Source organism: Poeciliopsis prolifica, unplaced genomic scaffold (genome assembly GCF_027474105.1).
Source record: "Poeciliopsis prolifica strain line A6 unplaced genomic scaffold, Auburn_PproV2 SCAFFOLD019, whole genome shotgun sequence".
Classification (NCBI taxonomy): Eukaryota; Metazoa; Chordata; class Actinopteri; order Cyprinodontiformes; family Poeciliidae; genus Poeciliopsis; species Poeciliopsis prolifica.
The window spans coordinates 8,467,974-8,475,518 of NW_026562394.1; the positions used below are offsets into that span (position 1 = coordinate 8,467,974).

The following is a 7,545-nucleotide window of genomic DNA, read 5'->3' on the forward strand; positions in this document are numbered from 1 at the left end:
AATCGCCTCATAATAAACATACTGACAGCAGAAATCACTGTGGGGCATCACAGAGGGAGGCACTGTGGGCAAACATCTCCCTCTGCTGGAGGAACACATGTACTGAGATTCAGGGGTTTTGTAGCATGCCAAAGGCAACGTGAAATGTGTCCAGGCGTTTTTTTTTTTTTTTAACTTTTCTCTCACATACATAGTATGATTTTAAATCACTGTAACTAAAGATTATTTAAGATTAAAATCACCTCTGCTGGAAACCCCCCCCCAAAATTGCTCACTTGTATGAGAAAAACAAAGACCAACCCAGCCAGCACACCTAGGTGGGCCCCATATGGGATATAAGTGGGCAGGCAATATGGGTCCCAAAAGGGTTTGTCCACGGTTTCCATGGTGGCCCCACATGGGTTTGCCCAAGTAAATTTTTATGGGTGCTAACTGGGTTTTCAGTGGGGCCCATGTGGTTAACTCACATGAGGCCCATCTGTGGCCCACTAGGGTGCTGTCAAGAATATTTACCTGGGTCCCTATTGGGTCTGAACTGGGCTAGAATATGGGTAACAAGTGGGTTTGTCCACGGTTTCCATGGTGGCCCCACATGGGTTTGCCCAAGTAAATTTTTATGGGTGCTAACTGGGTTTTCAGTGGGTCCCACATGGTTAACTTACATGAGGCTCATCTGTGGCCCACTAGGGTGCTGTCAAGAATATTTACCTGGGTCCCTATTGGGTCTGAACTGGGCTAGAATATGGGTACCAAGTGGGTTTGTCCACGGTTTCCATGGTGGCCCCACATGGGTTTGCCCAAGTAGATTTTAATGGGTGCTGACTGGGTTTTCAGTGGGGCCCACATGGTTAACTCACATGAGGCCCATCTGTGGCCCACTAGGGTGCTGTCAAGAATATTTACGTGGGTCCCTATTGGGTCTGAACTGGGCTAGAATATGGGTACCAAGTGGGTTTGTCCACGGTTTCCATCGTGGCCCCACATGGGTTTGCCCAGGTTGATTTCAATGGGTGCTGACTGGGTTTTCAGTGGGGCCCATGTGGTTAACTTACATGAGGCTCATCTGTGGCCCACTAGGGTGCTGTCAGGAATATTTACCTGGGTCCCAATTGGGTCTGAACTGGGCTAGAATATGGGTAACAAGTGGGTTTGTCCACGGTTTCCATGGTGGCCCCACATGGGTTTGCCCAGGTTGATTTCAATGGGTGCTAACTGGGCTTTCAGCGGGACCCAGATGCCTTAATCCTGTAGGAACAATTCTCATCTAACCTGGATGTGAATTACATTCATAGATATGCAATCTTGATCAACAATCCAAAGTCTAGCTTAAAACGTGTTCAAATAAAAAATAAAAAAAAAGAGATGAAAAAGTTATTTTGCTCAAGGCTTTTATTTAGTAATTTAAAATATTGTCAGGAGTTATTTTTTACCTCACTACAGCAATTATTAGAACTTCATTAATACTCAGGGAATGGTGCACAAAAAGAAATCTGCAATTATTCACAACATCTTTGAAAATAACAGAAGCTAGTTTACTATAACAAACTTATAAACAGATCTATAAATATATATCTATAGATGCACACAAATAAAGACACCTACATATTTTCCTACAGGTCTATAAATGTATACATCTAAATACTATCTATATAACTTTATACACGTATATTCACATTGATACACACAATGTGAATATACACACCTATATAGATCTTTCACAATACATTTTTGTTAAACATTTTTAAAAATAACCTACATGCCATATGCATGCTTAAATTTGAAATCTCTCATACTTTACTGAAACTGTCCATCTTGAAAGACCTCCCCAACCTGAGTTTGAACTGGCAGTCTCTCTAGTCTATTTCCACTTCCACTCGGGCTCCAGTAAACCACTTCGAGAGTCTTTGCTGTATGCTTGTGTGATTCTGTAGATGGATAATTTATTTTAAGTCCCCTGAAATAACAAGCAAAGGTAGAAATTGTATTAGTGTTTCATTTTAGCACAATGTAACATTCATGAGATTTGCATCTCCCCCTTCATGGGGCAAAAATGCTTGCAGAGATATGCCATAATCAAAAGGACTCTTGAGTCATCATTATTATGTACAGAAACTATATTCTTACTGTAAATTTAAAATATATCCATCTATATAAATCAACTACTAGGTTCTATCGTGGTTTTGTGGTTATTTTAATATTGTTTGAAATGCAAACAATATTACCTTCAAATTTTTAAGTTCTTAACAACAGTGAAAGAATACTGTTCAAATAAAACCAAAAATTGAAGACTCAATTTTTAACCTAAAAACATTACTAAAAATAACAAACAAAAGCATAAAACATATGTTAAACATATGTTAATAAATTAACATATGTTTAAGAAAGAAAAGTGAAAAAAAAAAGTTACTCTGACAATAAAAACTGATATTTACCATACAAAACATCAAAGAGACGCAGGTCCAAGAGCTTGTTTCCAATGTTGGCCAAAAAGGTTGAACTGGACTTCCAGTTCATGGGACATGAGGAATCGCACAGCTGGTTGTATTGTGTCATCTAAGGATGCTCCTCCAATTTCTGTAGCCATGGCAACCTTAAGTACAATGACAATAACAGGACAACATTTTGTTTTTGTTCATCAGTTTGTCATTATATCACTCTTATGTGCTTAATTTTACTAACATATTAATCTACCTTTTTCAAATCATTATAAAGTGATCTTCACACGCTGATCCTCTTGAAGCCTGCAAAAATATATATTTTATTAGTGCAATATAACATTTAGACTTTTCAAAAAAATAAAAAAATTAAGGCAAAACAGCCTTTGTATAGATTAACTACTGAAGCCTTATATTGTAAACACTGAACAGTTTTGCAATTATCCTAATTTCTTTGTTAACGTGACAGGACTAAGACAGTAGTATTACTCTTAAGAGAAGTTTAGAAAATCACTATAAATGTAACTAATAAAGCCTAAAACATTGTACATATAAAAAAATTAGAGCTACAATTAAATATAAGTACATTTCACATAACTGCTAGCTAAATATTGCAAAAATATCAAAAAGAATTTCTTCATCTTTCAATATTTGTTTCAGGCTTGGCCACTGATTGACATGATGGGTTTCAATTTACGGACCCACATGCAGTAACCACACGTTGGATAGGGATGAGTGAGTGATTTATTTACAACAGGACAAAATAAAATCTATTTCCCGGACATCAGCGGAAGGGTGAGGACCACTCGACCAGGTTGGCCTGAAACGAGAACTTAGTTATGACGGGCTTAGAATGAGTGATCGGAGGGGAAACAGGAACAGGCTTACTTCGGTGCGGGTCTTTCGAGGCGTGGGTGTGAGATGCCAGGTTCCTGAGAGAGGGTGTGCAGCGGTTCCGAAGGTAAATGCGAGGTGGGAATGGAAGAGAGCTGGAAGCTCGAAGGGTGGAGTGGAGGCAGTGGAATCGGCGGAGCGAGCAGGCAGGTATTCACTGGTGAGTTCTCGAATGAGGCGACAAAACCCCTAGGATCGAACAAACACAGAGACCAGGTGACTTCTAGTAGACACAGAAAACTGTTCACAACAGGAGAGGCCAGAGTGACTACCGGTGTATGCAACCATCTAGCATACACCAGTAGAATCTTCAGTCAATCTAGCGTAGACTGAAGATTCTGCTGCTCCTCCACCTGTGCCAAGCTCCACGGGCTCCTCACAAAGATCCTCGCTGAAATAAGATGCGACACTCACATACACACACAGGAACCCTGACACTGATGACTACTCTAGAAGACCAACACAATAGCGGCAGATTGAAATAAACTATGACATAACAAAACCCTTTAAAGTGTCACACAACAATTAAAAAAAGAATTTAAAAATATGAACTACAATGCCTTCATCCTATTTACAAAAAACCTTTTAGGCCCAATATACTGAAACCACATGGGCCCCATATAGTGTTCCCATTTCTGTCCCATGCCCAGTTAGCCCACGTTAATGCTGAATTGGGCCCATACATTTAACCCAATTGAGCCAACAATATGAGTCCCATTTCGGTTAACCTTTTGAGCCTCACGCAGTTGGCCCAGATAAAACCCATGCCTCTTATCATTACCTATATAGCCCAAAGCTAAACGATTCAATGCAGTTTTATTGAAAAAAACGACAATAATAATCTTGCATGGGTCCCAGCCAAACCAGCCTGAATCCATACATGAGACCCACCCATGCATGCTGATGTGACTGTGAGAAAGATTATTAAAAGCCCAAGTACATAGAATGAAAGCACAATAGTTACTCTTTTTAAATCATACAAATGGTTTTATTGTGTCCAGACACTTTGTAACAACCTCTGCTAGCAACATAGATTCTTCAGTGAACCGATTTCATTCTGCCTCGTTGGCGCTCAAATGAACCAATGGCAGCTCAACAAATAGAATGGCGGCGGTATTTGAAAATGGTTTGGCCCACAACGCTGCGTTTGAAATCGGTCTGCACTAAAATCTGCTTATTGTGTGTAGCTGTGTGTGTTAGCAATATCAGAAAAAGTATCACCCTAAAGAAAAGCAAAAATAACAATAACAATTAAGCCTCTTTTGGGATACTGTCGTCCGATTTGTTACGAGCAACAATTTTTTTAACAAGCGATTTAAAATCTCTCCCTAAAATTTGGTACTAGGTAAAACAGAAGAAATGTACTTACAGATTCTTTCGTAGATCAGCCAACAGGCAGACTCCGCGCCAACGGACTGATGAAGAGAACAGGCTTGATTTTGAAACCCCATATCCATCCGCGGGTCATTTTACGTTTTCCAAGAAACACAAGATTAATTTTTGAGAGTGCTACATCGGTTTAACAAATGTAAAACCGATGTAGCAAAAGTTCTCAATGTAAATAAATACATTTCGTTGTCCTCCTTATTCAAATATGTTTTGGAACTATTTTCTTCAGTGGATGTGTAAAGTGCCTACCGGTACTTCAATTCACCAACCTTTATTGGCAACGGTGCCTCAGAGCAAACAATGAACAAAAAGGTAATTGGAACCAAATAAATCATTAACAGAAATGTTACGTTTTTTTATTTTTTATTTTTATTTATACTGATGACTTGGAAAATGTTTGCAAATATATGAAAAAACAGATGCTCAAAATTTTACTCTTGTCTCTCACTTGCTAATGAGTTTTGTTTATTTTCTAAACATTTTGTGATATTTTCACAATGGTCTGATCTGAACTATTTGTCCAAATAAAAATTTAAATCTTGCTGCGAACAGGCTGCAGTAAACTCTATGGATGTCTAAACATCCAATTGATAAAAAATAATAATAAAAATAAAATAAAAAGTTATTATTATTAAAAATAAAACAAGGACTAAAGCTCAACCATGACCACTCTGTGCTTAATTTTGAGTAAGCACCAGAATATGAGTTTACGTATATATTTCAAACAGATTATTTCAAAAAAATGTTTTAAGACATTCAGACTGCAATAATAAATGAAAAAAAGTTAGGGGTTCAAAGTGTAGCAAGAGCAATACTGAACTGGCTTTTGCTTTGACATACAGTGAAAAGTTTGAAAGTGACAGGGTAACCACATTGTCGATTAAAATGTTCTACAATTTTGTCCCATTTAGACCATGAAAAAAAGTACTAGGGGCTACATTTTCCTGCCCAGGTCCAACCCATGTATGGTTAGCCCATGCTCATGTCATGTTAGTTTAATGTGGGACAGCCCACATTGGGCTTCTCATGTGGGGCCCATGATACTGAAACCACATGGGCCCCAAATAGTGTTGCCCATTTCTGTCCCATTTCCAGTTAGCCCACATTGTTGCTGAATAGGGCCCATACATTTAGCCCAAATGGGCCAGCCCATAGGGGTCCCATTTTAGTTAACCATATGTGTCCCATGAGGTTTGCCCAGATAAAACCCATGACCACTCATTACCCATATGGCCTACTACAAACCCAAGGGGGGCCCACTCATGCGTACTGGCTTGGAGACTGGACTGGACTGTTCTAGCATAAAATAATAACATGAAAAAATGTTAAGGGTTCAAAGTGTGGCTAGAGCAATACTGAACTGGTTTAAAAAAATAAAGCATTGTAGAATTATTTTTAATGTTTTAATATCCTGGTCCTCTGGAAGCCTAGTGTTTGTAAATGAGCCAGGCATAGATATCACACAGTGAACATGTTTTAGGTTCAAACATTAGGAAGACATGGATGTTCTGTTCTATCAGCAAAATATATCCTTGGGTGATCTCCAAGACGAGGTCACCTTCGTCCTGGAGACCTCGACAATGGTCAAGGTCACCAACCTTTACTATCGTCGAGGTTTCCTACAAGGAAAAAATTAAATTCTACAATTTACCTTACATCAACTCCATTAGAGGCCAGCTGAGTAACAATTGCCTTGGCAAAGACTATAAAGCTGACATCTCGGGTAATTCTTTCCAAGTTTTGAGAATCTTGCTCTTGCAGCTTTTGCTTTGACATACAGTCAAAATTTTGAAAGTGACAGGTTAACTACAGGGGTTGGACAATGAAACTGAAACACCTGGTTTTAGACCACAATAACTTATTAGCGTGGTGTAGGGCCTCCTTTTGAGGCCAATACAGCATCAATTCGTCTTGGACAAGTATGGGGCCAAGGGAATGCCATGATATGGCAGCCCACACCATCAATGATCCACCCCCATGCTTCACTCTGGCATACAACACTCTGGCTGGAATGCATCTTTGGGGCTTCTCCACACCGTAACTCTCCCGGATGTGGGGAAAACAGTAAAGGTAGACTCATCAGAGAACAATACATGTTTCACATTGTCCACAGCACAAGATTTTCGCTCCTTGCACCATTGAAACCGACGTTTGGCATTGATACGAGTGACCAAAAGTTTGGCTATAGCAGCCCGGCTGTGTATATTGACCATGTGGAGCTCCCGACGGACAGTTTTGGTGGAAACAGGAGAGTTGAGGTGCACATTTAATTCTACCGTGATTTGGGCACCGTGGTTTTATGTTTTTTTGGGATACAATCCGGGTTAGCACCCAAACATCTCTTTAAGACAGCTTCGTCTTGCATCCACAGTTAATCCTGTTAGATGTGGTTCGTCATTCTTGGTGGTATGCTGACATTACCCTGGATACTGTGGCTCTTGATAATCACAAAGACTTGCTGTCTTGGTGAACAATTTGCCCTCTTTTGAACTCCAGTATGTCCCAAATAATGTTATGTGCATTGCAATATTTTGAGCAAAACTGTGCTCTTACCCTGCTAATTGGACCTTCACACTCTGCTCTTACTGTTGCAATGTGCAATTCATGAAGATTGGCCACCAGGCTAGTCCAATTCAGGCATGAAACCTCCCACACTAAAATGAGAGGTGTTTCAGTTTCATTGTCCAACCCCTGTACATTGTTCTACAATTTTGTCTCATTTAGCCCACTTAAAAAAGGACTGGGGTCTACATATCCACACCAGGTCCAACCTGGGCGTGGATATGTACTGACCACACTGAACCCACAGTGGGTTGACCATATGGGT

At 39.7% G+C, this 7,545-nt stretch overlaps 1 long non-coding RNA gene across 1 annotated transcript; it reads right to left on the reverse strand.

Moving 5' to 3' along the window:
• Positions 1-1,520: 1,520 nt before the first annotated feature.
• Positions 1,521-3,562, reverse strand: LOC129368850 (uncharacterized). The gene is made up of 3 exons (XR_008606897.1): positions 2,692-3,562; positions 2,433-2,590; positions 1,521-1,954 (listed from the first exon to the last, which is right to left on the reverse strand). It is a non-coding gene; the product is annotated as an uncharacterized LOC129368850 (long non-coding RNA).
• Between the last annotated feature and the right edge of the window lie 3,983 nt (positions 3,563-7,545).